This window comes from Macrotis lagotis, chromosome 2 (genome assembly GCF_037893015.1).
Source record: "Macrotis lagotis isolate mMagLag1 chromosome 2, bilby.v1.9.chrom.fasta, whole genome shotgun sequence".
In the NCBI taxonomy this organism is placed as follows: domain Eukaryota; kingdom Metazoa; phylum Chordata; class Mammalia; order Peramelemorphia; family Peramelidae; genus Macrotis; species Macrotis lagotis.
Genome location: NC_133659.1, coordinates 211,845,462 through 211,863,954, shown reverse-complemented (window position 1 = coordinate 211,863,954; position 18,493 = coordinate 211,845,462). Strand labels below are relative to the sequence as shown.

The following is an 18,493-nucleotide window of genomic DNA, read 5'->3' as shown; positions in this document are numbered from 1 at the left end:
ATTTTCAGATTTTCCTCTTTAAGAAAATCACCAGCCATTATCTTGTCCAAAGCACTGACAGTCATCTTGCATCCAGGAAAAATAAATCCAGGACCCCATTCACCTGATTCATGACCACTACTCTCACACCACTATTTCATAACCTCTCACACACGCACGCACACACAGAGACATATATATGTATATGTATATATATATATATATATATGTTTGGATGCATATTTGTACATACATACATACATACACTTCACTTTTATCTTGACTATCTGGTCATTTCTTCAGTAACATTTCTAGCTTCCCCTCTCTTCCTTTCCCCAACTCTGAAAATTTAAGCCATGATCATATAAATATTTACATTGTTCCTGAATGGGGTGTGTCAACTCCCCAAACAGCCTCACTTGCTACTATGTCAATATAGCTGTAGTTTTCTGGAATAAAGTGTCCCTCCCTGGTCACCATTTCCCTTTATGTGTTGTCTTTCACTCTTTTCCATTGTGAGATCCTTTCTCCCTCCCTCCCTCCCTCCCTCCCTTCCTCCCTTCCTTCCTTCCTTCCTTCCTTCCTTCCTTCCTTCCTTCCTTCCTTCCTTCCTTCCTTCCTTCCAGAAGACCAGAAAGATAGAAGTGCAACAGGTTATGAAGAGCTTTGAAGGCCAGAGGATTTTATATATGATCCCGGATATAATGGTGGTCCTCTGATGGGGTGTGTGTTGAAGTGGGTAGAAATTTGAATTGGAGAGACCAACTAGAAGGCTTTTGCAATATTCCAGTAATGTCCAGAGCCTAGGGTGTATCAGAGTTAAAGCATAGAAGATATATATGATGTGTTATGAAAATAGAGTAGATGATGATTTGGCAACTGATTAGATTTGAGTTAGATGAAAGAGAATGATTAATTAGGATGACACATTAATTGCAAGCTTGATTGATTGTGAGGATGGTGGTACTGTCCACACTGATAGAAGAATTGGGAAGATGGTAGAACTTAGGGGAAAATATAATTTTAATTGTAGACATGTTGCATTTAATATGTCTAGAAAACATTCATTTTGAGATGTTTAATAGGAAATTAGAGAAAATGAAGGCTAATGGAGAGGTGAGCACTAAATAAAGAGAACTGAGAGTTATCAGCATAGAGATGAGAGTTGAATCCCTGGAATATAACCAAGCAAAATGATTAAAAAAAATAAAAGAGAGAAGATAAGATTCAGGACAGAGGCTTGGCATATACAGAGTTAACAGAAGTGATCTGGATGAAAGGAGACTAAGGAGACTTAGAAGGAGCAAATAAGATTGGAAGAAGAAGTTTATAAGACCAAAAGAAAAATCAAGTTAGAAAAATATCATGGAAATCTAGAGAGAAGCGGGTGATCAACTGTATCAAAAGTTTCAGAGAGGGCACAAGAATAAGAATTGAGAAAATGTCATTAGATTTGTCAAAAATTACCAAACAACTTGATAATTTTGGAGAAAACAATTTTAACTGAATGTTGAAGTAAAAAAAAAACAGTATGAGCATGGGTAAACAAACCCTTTTCAAGAAAGTGGAAGCAGCATCAAAAATGGGGAGGATCTGAAGAATGAAAAATTCATATTAGCATTCTAGTAAATTAAACTGGGTCAAAACTGAATCATAATTATAAATAAAATTATGATCAACAATTATCCACAAAACATTGAAATGTAAACTTAAAAAATAGTATTTTAATAGATTTTTTATTCTGAATTACCACAATTGAAATTTGAAATAGTTTTCATAGCAATTTAAAGAAATCTATAAGAAATCAAAACTATGTAGAAACAGGATACTATATATCATTACATCTAGACAATATACATCTTGTTTATACCTAATTAATTATATATTGTCTGAGAATGTGAACTCTGAAGATAGAGTGTGTTTCACCATTTTTTTTTGCCTTGACTACATTTAGCAAAGTGATCAATTGGTATTTAATAAATGTTGGATGAAAAACAAAATAATTATGCTGTTATTGCTAAATGACTAGTGACATGTTTCCAGAAATGACTGGGGATACAAAATTAAGGGATTTATATTCTATAGGCATAGTATTGTTTTTTGCTGGCCTCCTTACATAATTCTAAGGTTTCTTTTCCTCAATATGTATAATTCATTCTTATTTCCTGATACAAATACTGCTGCTAGTCATTGCTGTTCTAATCATGTTACTAGGATACTAACTAGAAGAGCAAATCCTCTGATTTTCCAAAGTTTACATGGTTTTCATACTCTTTTCTAGGAAGCAAATGAGAATAAAGAGTTTTTTAAACCTCCCTATCCAAAGTGATTCTCTCAAGGGTTTGGATGGCACCAGACATGCAAATACTTGCTTTCCAACTCATCTTGCTATCTTATGCCCTTAGTTACAGAATGTTCCTGGACATCCATTCATATTGATTGATATCTCATTCAATAGAGCAATACTTACCTGATAGTGATATCAAGGCTAAATTAAGTTACTTTTTTTTTTATTGGGGTGAGGATAAGTATTTGACTTTTTCAATTTGCCCTTATTCTTAAAGTAATACAACTTAGGACAAAATCTATATGCTTTATAAACAGTATACAGGCAAATGTATAAAACAGTATACAGGCAAATGTAAACAAATTTTGAAAATTTATTAAACTGTCTTTACATTCAGCAGTACTAGTCTATGTAAACCCAAGCAAGTCTTGTCCTTCATACAGAAGTCACTTTGGAGGCTTCTGCAGTGGTCTGACAACAAAAAAAAATGTTTTGTTAGCCCTTAGTCACAATTTCTAGCAAAATTTGATCAAAAACCAAATTTGTTACTCCATAGACAACCCAAAGTTTTTGATTTTGAAGTATGTAGTTACAGAGACATTGATAAGTGATTATAGCCATTCTGCCAGTATCAAGTTAAATGCCCACTAGGACTAGGCAACTACAAACTCTTGAGTTCAACCACCAAAGAAGTTCAATGTGGATGTTGGTGACCTGTTCCAAAGTTGTTGTTATTGATGCTGCTGTGATGTCCAAGAAAGAAGACAAAAGCTATATGTAACTACTAGTGAGCTGGACTACATGCAAATTTACCTAAAAATTCTGAATTCCATGAGACAGATGTCAACTATACTTCATTGAAATAACTTTTCCTGGCTCAGCAGTCTGTTGACAATTGATGAGAGAAGCAGATAATTGATAAAGGACTAGAAGTCAAAAATCTAGTAAGTGATTCTAAAGGATTTAGGTTCCTGTAGACCACTTCACAATGGTAGACTGATTCCACTCCAGGTGATGGAAAATGATGTTGCCAGTGCAAATAATGCTTCAGACTGCAGGTGCAGATTTTCTAGTACTACTTGGTTTTATACTCTCAGTAAATGTGTAAGAAGTGGAGTGGAATTGATTCACTCACATGATTTTCCACCTTCCCTAACCTTCTTTCCCTATTTAGCAGCACAATATTTACTTAAAGGGGGAAATCAAGTGAATGAAAGCAGAAATAAGATTGAATTCACTGAATACATTTACTCACTGTGTCTGACATAAGGTTGATGAAAAGATAATGTGTTACTAAGTTCCAAAAAACAGGGATGAGGGGGGAGAAGTGAATGAGAGTGAATGGAAAAATAAAGAATCCTGTGGTCACTTAGAGGGTATGACTGAAAAGTTGTGACATTTTAGGAATTGAAATCTATACACTGAGATAGCAAGCTTAATTAGTTGGGTTGTTGTTTAATGCTATATTTATAGTACATAATTTATTTAAAACAATAAAAAATTATAGGTCATTTTTATTCACCTTGTGAAAACCAAGAGGTGAGTATTTTATTCATGTATGAGTCAGTAGTTAAAAAAATAACCATCTACTATTAGAGATAGAACATTTTCATTTTCCAATCTATGGCTGTATTGGAAAGTAATATAAATAATACCAAGTAAAAAGTACAAATGGGAAAAAATACTTTAATATGTAACTTTGAAGAATTTTAAGTTGGACTTAGGTGAGACAGAATTAAGCAGTTATTATGTAATAGTCAAAATGCCACCAAGAACAAAGTGGAACTTCTGAAATATTAAGTATGGAGAGATTCTAAACCTCAAAGACTGTATCATCAAAAAGCCACCCAAGTCAACCTTGTTGTTACCTTTTTTCCATTTGCATTAGCTTAATAGCTATGGTAACCATTTATGCATGAGTCAAGGAAGTTCTTATGAAAAACCTCTGGTTGTGTTTGTCGATGTTGATAGAATACACATTGTCATTTGATTACATATAACTGAGTGATATTCTCAGCAGCCCTTTTGTGTTCAAAATTTGCATTGTCTTTGCAGATCCAATGAATAAACCAATAAATAAATGAGCTAAGTTGATATTGTCATTCATGGTAATTACTATACTACAATAATCAGAAATGTTCCCAGGGTGCACATAGATGATCCTGTACTACATTTGCTGTAAAATTTTCTATTTTTTTCCTTTTTCTTTTTGTTCCTCACAGGATAGTAACACATTTATACTTCATTTATGTCATACCTCGAACCAACATATAAGACAGAAGATTTTGTGTAGCGATGTAATTAGGGTAGGAAAAGTGGGAATTTTTGTTCCTAGGTGCAATTTTCAGATTTTAAATCTTGCCTAAAACATAGAAACACTAGAGCTTCGCATCTAGTTAGTAATAATAACTAATTATAATGGGAAACAAGAGGCCTATGAGAGTCTTTCACATTAAGTGAGCTCCTCACACAAAACTCAATTGCTCACCTCTCTTTCTGGGTGCAGTTCCTTATTGTTCTAATTTCCAAGAGTTGTCATTTCCCTTCTACAGGTCAGTATTCTGTCTCTACATTCAACTGAGAATGAACTTCATGATAGTTTGGATCAGGCATAGCATTTGTATTTACTGTTATGTCTATACATATTCATGAACTGAGCTTAGTAGAAAACACAGGAACGTTAGAACTTTACCAATGACTATAAATAAAGCACAAAAGTAAAGAACAGTATTAAGAACTGGAAGAAATCTTAAAAGGCATTCAGTTTATAGAAATTATTATTGTAGTGATGAAACAGGATCAAAAAGGGAAAGTAAAGTTTAGAAGGGCACATAGGTGAAATGTAGCTGAACTTACATTTAAATGCAGATCAGTTAAATTCCAATAAAATTCTTTTTTTCTCATGACATTATTTTGTTCCTTCATCACATGATAAAATGTAGGAAGCTAATCAGAGTGATTCAAAGCTGCAACTCTATTTCATCTACAGTAGATTTTCTTCTCTAAACAATCTCCCTAATCATTATACTTTGTTTGAGTATAAACAAGCAAATGTCAGGGAACATCTATTCTAACTATATTTTATTAGAAATATATGTAGATTTTTGTGGAAGAAAATCAGGCAGGTGGATTACATTGTATTTTCTCATTCTTGACTTGAAATCTCCATTTCAAAGTAAAACTATTTCTATATAGAGAGACAGTAAAAAGAGACATATAAACCTGAGGTTTTGATATTCATTTACCCTAGTCCCAATATGAAAAAAAAAATCATCAAAACATGTTTTAGACAATGAGAGACTGCCCATCTTTCAGATTAAGAAGTCTTTGTCCCCTCCCCTGCAGCACAACACATTTTCAATTCCAGTAGCTGACCAGTTGTGAATCTAGTCTAATCGAATGTTTTCTGTATAGTGTATGTTATGATGGGGGCTTGAATTCAGAAACCTTTCTGCTTCATAGAAACATTATTTCTATATGGATTCTAACTATGGGAAAAATAAAGCATTCTCACTTCTTGAATGCTAATTTGTAAACAAGTTTCTTTTCATGAAACTACAAAAGAGATAATGAAGTAAAGCAACAACTAAGATATCTAAGTTAAAATTATTATTTATGATCATCTTAATGTAACATCTTAACATTTTTTTGTCCCTGATACTTTAAACTGGCACTGCTTTGCATTCTGTTCAAAAGAATCGCTCTTCCATCAGGAGCTCTTCTCTGAATCATTAGAAAGAAGATAGTAAATGCCTCTCACTTTACCCTGAATAAATATACAGACTATGCAAACTTCATTCATTCATCATTTTAAACACATATTTATTTCTTCTTTTCTTTCTTAGACATGTTATTATGGAATTAATTCTTCTCCCAGAAGCTTATATATTAGAGCTAGATGAAAATTGGTGCTTTTCATCTAGATGTTTTTCTATTTTTGCTATGATGAAATTCTCCAATTCTTGTCAATTTAAAAGGAAAAGTGGTTTTGATCTTGAAGCAGCAGGAAAATGACAATGATGAGTGAATGTCTAGAAGTCTGAAAAAATCCTAACCTGGGTCTTTATGCAAGTTTTCCATCATAGGGCTAAATTTCTGACTGAGGAGTTAAGTAAAGTCCATGTTTCCCCACAAATACTACCTCACCCCCAATCACAGCAAGGAATACTAGAAGGCAGGCCCTTGTAATATAAATAGGTTCAGAGCCTACCAGAACCCTATAAACATTAAGCCTTGGGTGTCTGTAGTAAGAATAGCTTAGGAGACACCAAAGGGAAGCAGAGATTCACTTCCCTTTTATCCAATTTAATTTGCTTCCTTTTTGTACACATCCTGATAGAGTATGGGATGGCATTAAAAGAAAGACCCCCTTCTTGACTGCAAACAGTGTTTTAGAATTATTCTTTTTTTAAGAAATGTGCTTGGTATTTTTCATCATGTATTTGAAACTGCATCAAAACCAGAAAAACTATCGAATCTGTGCATGTTTTTCTTATTGGAATATATTCAGGGAAATGGGGAAGATAGAGACAATCTACAGGGAAAGTGATTTAATTATTCGAGGTTTGCAAATCAAATTTAGATTCTGCCAGGATAAACTGGTTGGGGGGGGGGTTGAAATCATATGTTTTAATAGAAACAAAAGTCTTTATCAGAGAGAGTATAATTCTAGTGACCAGATACTACCAAGAACCACCATCTGGTAGCCATAGAAACTGGAGAGCAAGTGGAATACAAGCAGCCATTTTCCCTTCCTAAAGCAGGAATGAGTTGTTTACAAAACTCTTTCTCCTTGAAGGGAAGAAGTTTGTTCACAGTTCTGAACTATCAAGGATTATTAAAACTCAGGTACTCCTGAATCCAGGGCCTGTGCTCTATCCACTGTGCCACCTAGCTGCCCCATACTTGTTGATCTTGATAAAGAAATTGCATTTGGATATTCTTAAAATATTTCTTTTACTTACTTCTTTTACAATAGCAGCTTTCCCCCACCTTCCCAGGGTTGTTTCAGCAATACTGTTACTCTTTTTAAAAAAGTATATTTTTTCATTCTTTTTGACACATTTAGTTTTATGGATAAATTTAGCTCAGTTTTTTGTGCTATTTGGAGGAAAAAAATTGGTATTATTAATTTTGATGATCAATTATTAATTTGATGGTCAATTTCTTGATTTTTGTTTTTATTGAAATTATATCATCTGATTTTTAAGAGTAGTTTTTATTTTTCTTTCTTTTAGTTGCAATGGAATTTATTTCTTTTATAATTAATCTGTCACATTCACATGATAACCGTATGTGCAAAAGTCCATGATTTGATTCTGCTGGTATTACGAAAAAACATATTTTGCTGAGATTTTATATATATATATATATATATGTATATATATATGCATATATGCATGTGCATTGTTAATTTTAATTTGGGTACTATGCCTAGTGACAGGTAAGTAATAAATATGTGGTTTTAGCTCTGTATTTATTACGTTTTTGGTGTTAATTTCCTGATTCATTATCTCTCTATTTTAATGCATTGTTTTATGCTTAGTCTTGCAATATATTTAATGTTTAATGTAATAATACTTTTATATGGTAATTATTAATAAATCTTTTGAAAAGGAGATTAACTTAGTTAGATATCTTATGACAAAGGAATGTAGTTAAAAACTTGGGCATCTAGTCTTGAATGAAACAATATTCACCTAGAGAAGTATCATGTTAAATTTGAGTGACCAACGTGTAAGAATCATTAGAGAATTGTTAGACATCTGAGAATAAAAAGGGGTTTAGGTTAAGGGAGAGAACAAGCTTTGGGATTTGTATAGAGGCTGAAAACTACTAAGTCTGAAATCATGTTATAAAATCCCTTTGCAGACTAGTGCAACATTATTATGGTGGTAAAACAACTTGGCAGGCATGAAAGAAATTAATAAAATCCACAATTCAGCACAAAGAGGAAATGTCCTCTGAATTTTTTTTAATTTAAGTTTAAGAGGGTGAGTTAGAGTAGAAGTTAAAGCTTAAAAAAAGAGAATAGTAAGGCTGGAATATGAACATGGATCCTTGATATATAACTAGATGATAAAATTGTGATCAGCCAACATGAGCATCAAAATAATACACTAGACCTTGACCAGCAGATGGAAATATTATATATGATAGAATATTATCTAACCTTGGCAAAAACACTAGGAAGGCTCAACTTCAAATATCTCTGGAATATATTGTGTATAAGCTGCAAAAAACATAGTGATGCCCACTCGAACAGTACTTGGATCTACTATTTCTTTTTGTCTCATGGATTCATTGAGTTCTGCTTTCCAGAGTTTACTACTTGCGTCTTATATTCTACTATCTGTTCTAGGATATGTGCTCTCTCTCATAATTTCTAAAGAACTCTAGTTTCATTTTTTTTAACTCCTGCTTTATTTCTTCCACTAGCTCATGAAGTCCTTGTTACAATTCTATTTCTGAGGTTCTACTCTTTTAAAATAAAGGAATGGAGAAGAGAAGATGCCTACTTAGAGATAAAAGGAATGCTAGCAGACTGACAGGATTGATGGCGAAGAGGCAGGAAAACTCCTGGCTGTTGTGCCACCGAGATGATATGAGTAGGGGTGGCCTGGGCAGAAGGCAGACTGGCATGGCTACTGCAAGGCAGGTGCTGATTCTCCAGTAGTCATGTCTGTTATGAACCTGATCTGGGGCCATTGCCAGGACAGGAAAGCAGAATTACAATTACCATCAATGCAAATGCTGCAACATGAGTTAACTGCCTGGGGAATGAGAAGCAAAAAATTATGTAAATCAAATACAGACTGTGACAGATCAGAGCAGATCAGAATACTGTAACCCTAATATTCCTGAGAAAGAACAGATATCACCTCTCCCATCCTTATGATCCATTAGATCATAAGCTTTTTGAGGACAGGGGCAGTGTTTTCACTCATTTTCTTTTATCTTCATCAATTAGCACAATGTCTAGTACATAGTGGACCCTTAATAAATGCAGATCAATGAACCCTCTATTTCCTTTTCACTACCTCATTCTCTCAAGAGAGAAATGAATTGTTCTCCTTGTTTTTGTTCTTAATGTTTCTTTTGCTTTTGTTTTGCCATTTTCACAAAAAATAGTTTCTCTAAGATAATGTGGTCGTTCCTTATATTACCTATCTGTGTGAGTTATTTGCCAAGAAAATGGTGATGAAGAGAGGTAAATAAGGAGAAAAACATCTAATAGATCTTGTTTCTGAGGCCTTTCCTGGAAAACTGGAGGTTTGGATTGAACAAAAAGGGTTTATTGGCATAGTTTTAAAACTTCCCCAAAGTATCATTTAAATTTGTATCAATAATTGGACATGATTGATTAAATATCCTAGGGGAGTAAGATTTACAAATAGAACTATACTTAGTCTTTCTAATATAGGTACCTCCTATTCTCATAGGTTTTCCATCTGCTGATTTAAAAGAAAAGCCATTCCCCCGAGGAGTAGAATCAAGGGTTTTAGCTTGACTGAAAGTCATGCCTGAAAGGAAGATCTGAGGAAGAAGGTAGGTAGCAACCAAAAAGTCCTTCCCCTTGCATCCACTGAGTAACTTATACTCTCCTTACCATATACCTACTAATTGTTTGCCCCTCCTCCATTTTTTCCTGTCTACTTGGCTGACAAAAGACTCAGTCTATATTTTTGTTCCCTATTTCACATGAAGTAGAAGTGATCCCCTAAATGAGGAGGAAAAAGGAAAAGGTTGAGGGTGGAACCTGACTGAGATTTTTTTTTCTTTTCCAACTTCAAAGTATTTCACCATAAAGTATGTGATATTAAGCTATTTGATTCTACTCTGCCAACTTTGTCCCTTCTTACTCCAGTTATAGCACTCTAACCATGATTCTATGTCACTGTCTCACAAATTATGAGGTGGATTGGGCAGATATTATTATTCCACATGTTAAAGATATGTTTAAATTAAAAGTAACAACTTCTTGATGTTTTTTCAAAAGTTGTTACTTTTAATTTAAACATATATGTATGCAAGTTTATACCTTTGACATATCTTTAAGCTAAATCAAAGATTTCATTACTTTTTAAACTCATTGAATACCTTCTTTAATACTTTAATTCTTTTTTAGACATTTCATTTTCTTTGAATGTACAGCTAATTTTAAGCATTAGTTTATTTAAAATTTGAGTTCCAAATTCTTTCCTTTCTTCCCTCCCCTTCCTTCTTTCTTGGACAGCAAATTTAGATAGTATGTGTGCAACTATGTAAAACAAATTTCCATATCAATTATGTTGTGAAAAAATAGCAGAGACAAAAAAAAAACTCCCTAAAAGTAAAGTGAAAAATAGTATCCCCCAGTCTAAATCCAGATTCCATTAGTTCTATCTCTGAACACTTTATAATTGCCTTCGATCATTGTATTATTGAGAATAGCTACGTTATTCAAAGTTGATGATCATATACAAAGTTGATACATACATACATACATACATGCTGTTGTTGTATAAAATATTCTCCTAATGTTTCTCCTTTCATTTTGCTTGAGTCCATAAAGGTTTTTCTGAAAGTCTCCTGCTTGTCATTTCTTTTTTTTTCTTTTTCTTTCTTTTTAGGTTTTTGCAAGGCAATGGGATTAAGTGACTTGCCCAAGGCCATGCAGCTAGGTAATTATTAAGTGTCTGAATCCGGATTTGAACTCAAACTCCTGACTCCAGGGCTGGTGCTCTATCCACTGCGCCATCTAACTACCCCCTCATCATTTCTTATAGCACAATAGCATTTCATTACATAGACCACAACTTGTACAGCTAATTCCCCAACTGATAGGTATCCTCTCAATTTCTAAAACTTTGCTATTACTAAAAGAGCTGCCATACTTTTTTTTGGTATTTATAGGACCCACTAACTTTTCTTTTTAATCTCTTTGGGACATTGACCTAGTAGTGGGATTGCTGAATCAAAGGATATGCATAAATTTATCACTTTTGGGCATAATAACTAATTGTTCCCCAGAAGGGTTGGATCAGTTCACAACTCTACCAACAATGTATTAGTGTCCTAGTTTTGCAACATTCCTTCCAGCATTTATCATATTGCCTTTTTTTGACACGTTAACTAATCTAATAGGTGTGAGGTGATACCTCAGAATTGTTTTAATTTGCATTTCTCAACTCAAATAATGATTTAGAGCATTTTTTTCCATTTTACTTTCTATAGAAACCTCTCAATTGAGTTTGGGGTCAAGAGGCCAGATATGGCCAGAAAACCTAAACTCTGGTGACCCTTGAGCTGAAAACTTCCATAGAACTCTGATTTGATTACACAACTGTGTAATTCTTGGCCTCACTATTCAATAAGCCCTGTTTCTGAACTTCTTGACCTAGGTCACATCCTGCTGGCCTAATTCCTGCCCAAACACAATTGTTTTTATCCTGTATGCTAATTTTGTGGTTTTCTTATACAAGAACTGTTTAATATTTTCAGTAAACTGGCTCTGCCAGTTGTCCAGCTGGTATTTTCCACCCAGGTGTATACATGTTTCTGTTCTCTCCTGAGCTGAATGAATGAATCCCTTGCTGATCAAGGGATCGCAACATTTGGCGCCCTTAATGTGGAGCAGGTGCGGGGCTTCAAGTCGTCCGGAAGCTGAGATAGTCCTTCAGGAGAAGAAAACCCTCCGGTAAAGCTGTGAAGGAATCCTAGGATCAGGTAAAGAGGGGAAGGCTTTGAGTGTAACTGTTTCGGCAGAGGTGTCTTTTTACTTTCTTTTCCCAAGCAGGTACACAGGTGTAAAAGGGAAGGAACTTTCCAAGGAATTAAAAATAAACCAGGATAAGACATAAATATCTTAAAGAAGCTGGCTAAAGAGAAGAGCTTAGAAATTATCAAAAAACAAATAAGAAATGTCTTTACATACTGTTTATGATGTTCTCCGTGGTTCCCAAGGAAAGGAGAATTGAACTTAGAAGGTACTTTAAATTGAACATATAAATGAATATTACAATGATAAAATACTGCTCAATTTTTCTCTTCCCCACTTCTTCACTGTAATTCTGCCAGAATGTTTCCCCTCCTCCTTCTCCCTCTCCACACCTCCAGTTTTGTAATCTGGCTCTAATCTTTTGACCTTGGAGTTAATATCGAGAGAGAGAGAGAGAGAGAGAGAGAGAGAGAGAGAGAGAGAAGTATTAAAAAAGAAAATTATTTGGAGTTAAAAGAATCAGGATAGACAGTGTATATTACCAAATATGTTATATATATATATATATATATATATATATATATATATATTATAAAAAGAAATACTATTTTTAATTTGATAAAGTTTGAGGGAAATAAATATTCCAAAAAGACAAGAGAGTCAGATTAATTCTAAAGTATATATTTTGGATACTAAAAATGCCAAAAATAAATTGATAAAAGAAAATATTTAATCTTTTAGCAAAATGATATCACATTATAGCTTCAGGACTTTATCAATATATATTCTGATAAAGTTAGTTAATTTAGAAAATTTTGGGTCAAGTGAGGATTTAAGAACAGACATTTCTACCCCTTCCCCCAGAAAAGACTTAAGAAGTTATTTGGTTTACTCTAAAATAAGAAGGGGGACAGGGGATATTCCAATTAAGCTGAGAGATTTTTAAATGACTGTTTCACCTTCTCAATAGTTATACTAGTCAAAATGCAGAAATATTAAAAATATTAATACCTTTTATGGAAAAATGTATTGTGATATATTAAATGTTCTGTGTATTTTCTCTACTGTGAGAACTAGGGTGGGGTTTTCCCCTGAGTTCAGTGGCCTCTCTGGTTCAATGAGCTCTGATTCCGTTTCTGTGTTTTCTATGTGTTTGTTTTAAAAGCTTTTATCTGATTGGCCATTCTTCTTTCCTTTCTCTCTTTTCAAGATTGAATCTTTTTCTTTTTACCAAAAATCCATGATTTGGGCCCACAGGAGATTTTCCTGGAAATCATATTGTTTTTTGGGAAAGAGGGGGTTCTATTAATTTGTCTTATTTTCTATTCTTTGTTTTCCGAACTGATTTTCTAACAGAGTTTTACTTACTGACTTGGTAAATTATACATATAAGGGATATAGTAGAAATTGAAATTGTCCTTAAAATTATTTTTCGACTAGTCTTAATAAAGCAATTTATGGTAAAGAGTAATGGAATGGTATATTAACAACATGGGGACATGTTCAACATAGTATATTAACAATATGGAGAGCTTTGAAGAAATGATTTGAAAATCAGATAAAAAAAGGAGAAAGCAAATGGAGATATGCATTTAAATGAGATTGGGATAATCTGAAAATTGCATTAAACAACCACTTTTACAATATCTGGCAGTAAATTGATTGGAAAAGTAATAATCTCCATAAAGTGAAAAGTTTTGATATGAAAGCAACTGCTAAATAAATGCTAACTGTTTCTTCAAATTGGTTAAACCTATGATGTGTAATCCAGTGAAAAAAATTTCGCTGAAAATACATGTAACTGAATTCAGGGATTTGTAAAAAAAAATAATAATAATTTTGTGGTTATAATATTTTTTGACTCCTCCAGAGTCATAGCAGGAAAAAGAACTATAAAGAAAATCTTTAAAGGAGTAAAGGGAATATATTTTAAAATTGAAAATGTGATTATGTATAATTTGTAAACTGTACAATAACAGATTCAAACAATATTTTGAAAATTTTAAATTGTATTACAATAACAAAATATGAATGAATTAAAGTATCATTCATCACATTTGTAAAGATTTGTTATAAAAAAATTAGAGAAATCCTTGACAGATTATATCTCTCAAGGTCTTTTTGGCCCAGAGAGTTTGTGAAATTTTTTCAATCTCATGTTTATGAAACATATATATATATATATATATATATATATATATATATATATTAAAAAATTATATGTGTATCTTGAAACACTGACTTTGGAAAAAATTTACATTGGGTTTTTTGAAATTTATATTTAAAACTAAATTTATAGAGAATCTTATTTTCTTTTTTGAAAGTGATAGTATATTTGGAATAAAAGGAAAATAAGCTTAAAATACAGAGATGTGAAAGAAATTTGTGTAAAAGATATTCAGATCTAAATGTTAACTTTAAGAGAGCTTGTTTTGTTTTTGCTTTAAGAGAATGAAATGTCAGCCTGGGAACCTTATGTTTCACATAGGTTAAGAGTTAATAATATCTAAGTCTAGAATTAATAATTGTATTTCTTTGTATAGATGAGGGACAATATCAGCAGCTATGACCCTCTGGGTTCCCCGAAATTTTTAAAGAATGTAATGGAGCTTAGAATAAGGTAGATCCAAGCATATTGTAATAATAGAAAAGAAATTATATAATCTTTTTACATCTATACCAAAAATGTATATGCTGTATTATTGGTATTAAAAGAATGGCCACAACTCCTTATTATTTTTACAGATAGTAAGTATGATTATCATGTCATCAGATCCATAATAACAATTTTTATTAATCATAGCACTGATGTAGTATTATATTAACTCTTTAAAGAATTACTAGAAATAGAAGTTATTAGAAATGGATATAATTCCTTTTTTACTGAACATATAAAATCCCATCCTGGATTACTTGGATTTATATATATGAAGGTAATCATAGAACCTATCAATTAACCTTTCCAATCCTTATGAGCTTATAATCTTAGTAGAAGAGTAAACTAAACTGTTTTACAAAAAATTTCATCAGCATGCCTCTTCACTAAGGAAATAATTTAAAATAACCAGAGAGCAAACTAGGAATATAGTAATATCCTGTCAACAAAGGGGTATTTACCTACCCCTCCAAATTATTTTAAGAATCCTAGAGACCAGACTCCTAATGAGTTATGGCAGATGGATTTGACTTATTATACATCTTTTGGAAAAATGAATTCTATTTATGTTACTCTAGATACATTTAGTTCATATACAATGACAACAGCACAAAGTTAAGAGGCTACTACTCTAGGTGTGATTGATCATGTATCTTACTGTTTTGCAGGGATATCAAAATTCATAAAAACAGATAATGGCCCTGGATATACTTCTATGGCATTTTAAGCAATTCTATCTGTATTAAAATATTAAACATATTACAGGTATTCCTTATAGTCCTAAGGGGTCAAGCCTATAGTTCTTTAAAAATGTTCCCACATAAACAGAAAAGAGGGAATGTGGGGAAGCAGATACAGAGTATGTCCAAATAATGCTTTGTATTCATTCATTAATTTTCTGACTTTGGATGATAAGAATAAAACCTTGGCTGAAAAACACTTTGGTTAGAACATTACCATAGATAACATAATAAACATCCCTAAGAGTACTCATAGAGTAATGTGGAAGGATACAAAAGAGGGACATTGGAAAAGACTTGATCATTTACTAACCTGGGGTCAAGGGTATGCTTTTGTTTTGTCCACAGATGGAGAAACTGTCTGGATGTCAGAAAGAAACATCAGACCATGCAGACCAGATGAATCAAGTAATACAGAAAATGAACAACTTACATTTAAGAAATTGAAAAAAGAAAGCATAAGAGGAGAAGTAAGGACAGACCATGCAAAAAGAAAGCCAATGTGGGAACTGGAAAAAGAACTGAATATTGTTCTTATGTGCAAAACTCTCCATGGGTAACAACTATACTATGGAGAGAAAAATATGACTAAAGTTATTTTGATAGACAAAGCTGAAAATTTATTTGGGATATAACAAAGTTACTATTGAAAATATCAAAGAAGAGATGCTGCGAAGTTAGGTATAATTTTTCTGGATTAAATAGTATCACACCCCCTATGGAGGAATTTATGAGAAAAAGAGGGAAATAATATTAACTGTTACAATTTCATTATTTGAGCATGAGTATGTAAAGAAGTTATGAATAAGGAAAAGAGAAGCAAAATTTACTCAAGATTTGTTAGAAAAATGTTACTAGAGCATTTAAGGCTCAGAAGAAGACTTTATGAAGTCTTTACCATTTGATTAATGCATTACAAACTCCTGTAATAAACAATTTGTGTTAGGGAAGAATGTATACATTTGAGCAACAAATTGTATGATGTGTTGTATTCTTCACCTATACGGGTTACATGGTATCATCTTTGTTTTCGGCTTTGTTGTAATTATGATATTGATCATTTGTTCTTTGTCCATCATTCAGTAATCTAGAGTATAAAAATAAGTGTACAGAAGAAGTCAAAAAGGATAAGGACTAGAAAAATTGTCAGATTTGGCAATTAAGGGATTATTTATGATTTTAAAGAGAATAGTTTCTGGTGAGTGAGAAATCAAAATTCATAGGAATTTGAAATAGAATAAAAAATGGGAATACTATAAATAATACTATAAACACTATACTATATATACATATATACTATAAATATAATATACTATATGCTATATATAGTATCTATATACTATATATACTATTTATATATACTATAAATAATAAAAAATAAAGAAGTTTGAAATATAGGTAGGTTGAGGAAAGCATAATAGAATGATATTTTTCAAATCAGATATTAACCTAGCACTCCCACTTTTGAGTATGCCATGGATACTTGAAGTCAAGCTGCAGACCATTAGGGGGTCATAGGTTTTATTTTTGGAACGCAGGTTAAAAAAAAAACAGAGAAAAAAGAATACATCAAAAATGTTACCCAGGAAGATGCTATAGAAATTGAGCACACACCTGCTGTTTACACTTTTATTGACATGATGCTAAACAGAATTGGAAAAAGAACTGAAATTTTGTGGAATGGGTCCTTTTACTCCCTAATATTGCATAATCTCAGTTGGACCCTCTTGTTGCAAGAGGATACTTTCATTACCTCCTAACAATTCATTTATCTCAGGTGATAATTCCTTTTTTAAAACCTTTCTTTTAAACTCTCTTCAATCCTCCCATGACTTCTTCTCCTCCATTTCCCCCACTCCAAACTTAGCTAAAGTTCTGGAATCTTATTTCACTTTAAAATATTGAGGTCATTTACTGAGAATTCCCTTTTGTTTCTTCTCTCTTTGTCTCACTTCACTTAAACACTTTCCCCCTTATCTTCTACTCTACCTTTGTCTCACATAAAGAGGTCAGTTAGTTAAAAAGCAATTATTAATGGTCAAATAAGAAATGTGAATTCAAAGAAAAATAAAAGACTCCCTCCTTTCAAGGAGTTGCTATTCTAATATGGGAAACAATTTGCAAACAATCATGTACAAACTATATCCAGAATAAACTGAAAATAATCCAAACATTTTTGGATCCTGGGTCCTGAAATTAAGTGATATCAATACAACTCCTGTTCCAAAGGCCATTAATATGGGATTCTCTTCTCATTGACTGAGATAAATGTCCTATCCTGTGTGAACATCAGGGCAGATTTGCCAAGATGCAAGTGAGCTCTGACCTTTGAGTTCTATTGAGGACTCTTTTTTAATTTTTTTTTTTTTGCAAGGCAATGGGGTTAAGTGGCTTGCCCAAGGAGTGTCTTGAGGCCAGATTTGAACACAGGTACTCCTGACTCCAAGGCCGATGCTCTATCCACTGTGCACCTAGCTGCCCCCAATTGAGGATTCTTCATGATCATTTCCATTTGAAAGTTTTTAATGGGAATCTCTCTTCATGACTTCAGTTCTTGAGACTGATCAAGCTTCAAGTCTTCTCCAAGTGTTGAGTTGCTTTGGGGTTTTCAGAGTTCCATTTTTAAGGGGAAAGACAGAAGAGATCAACTCTGGTTTGCTGAAGGAAAAACCTCTGGGAAGATAATTATATATCATATATAATTTATTTTAATATTAGTATTTAAATATATATTTAGGAGAACAAATAGATTTCTAATTTGGTATTCTTTTCTTTCTGAGGAGAGTGGTGGGGGTCTCTGGCCCAAAATTCCTGTTTTCCATCATGGCAAGAATAAAAGTCTCCCTTGGAGCACAGTGAGGTAAAAAGAAGCTAGAGATTTCTATTTTGTTTCCTTTTGAGCCATCTGTAATAACTACTCCTTTCTATACATGTAGGCCATTCTCTCTTTATACCAGGAAATAATTTCTATTAAAGTGGTCTTTTTCTTTACTCAGGAAAATCCCTCTAAATGAAGAAGTGATCCTATTCCATTCTCTCTCTTTTCCAACAGATTGTCCCTTCTATCATCCACACTTTCTCAATGATTTTTGTCCCTCTTTCTAGACTCTCCTTCATTATGCAAACAAGAA

At 32.9% G+C, this 18,493-nt stretch overlaps 2 long non-coding RNA genes across 5 annotated transcripts in view; one reads left to right on the top strand and one right to left on the bottom strand.

Annotated features, from left to right (window-relative positions):
* The window catches only part of LOC141514149 (uncharacterized), a 134,854-nt gene extending 123,923 nt beyond the window's left edge, over positions 1-10,931 (top strand). Inside the window, exons 2-3 of the long non-coding RNA XR_012475958.1 lie at positions 9,709-9,814; positions 10,879-10,931. This is a non-coding gene — a long non-coding RNA (uncharacterized LOC141514149). The remainder of the gene's footprint in view (positions 1-9,708; positions 9,815-10,878) is intronic.
* The window catches only part of LOC141514148 (uncharacterized), a 240,844-nt gene that overhangs the window by 144,162 nt on the left and 78,189 nt on the right, over positions 1-18,493 (bottom strand). The gene's annotated exons all lie outside the window — the stretch shown is intronic.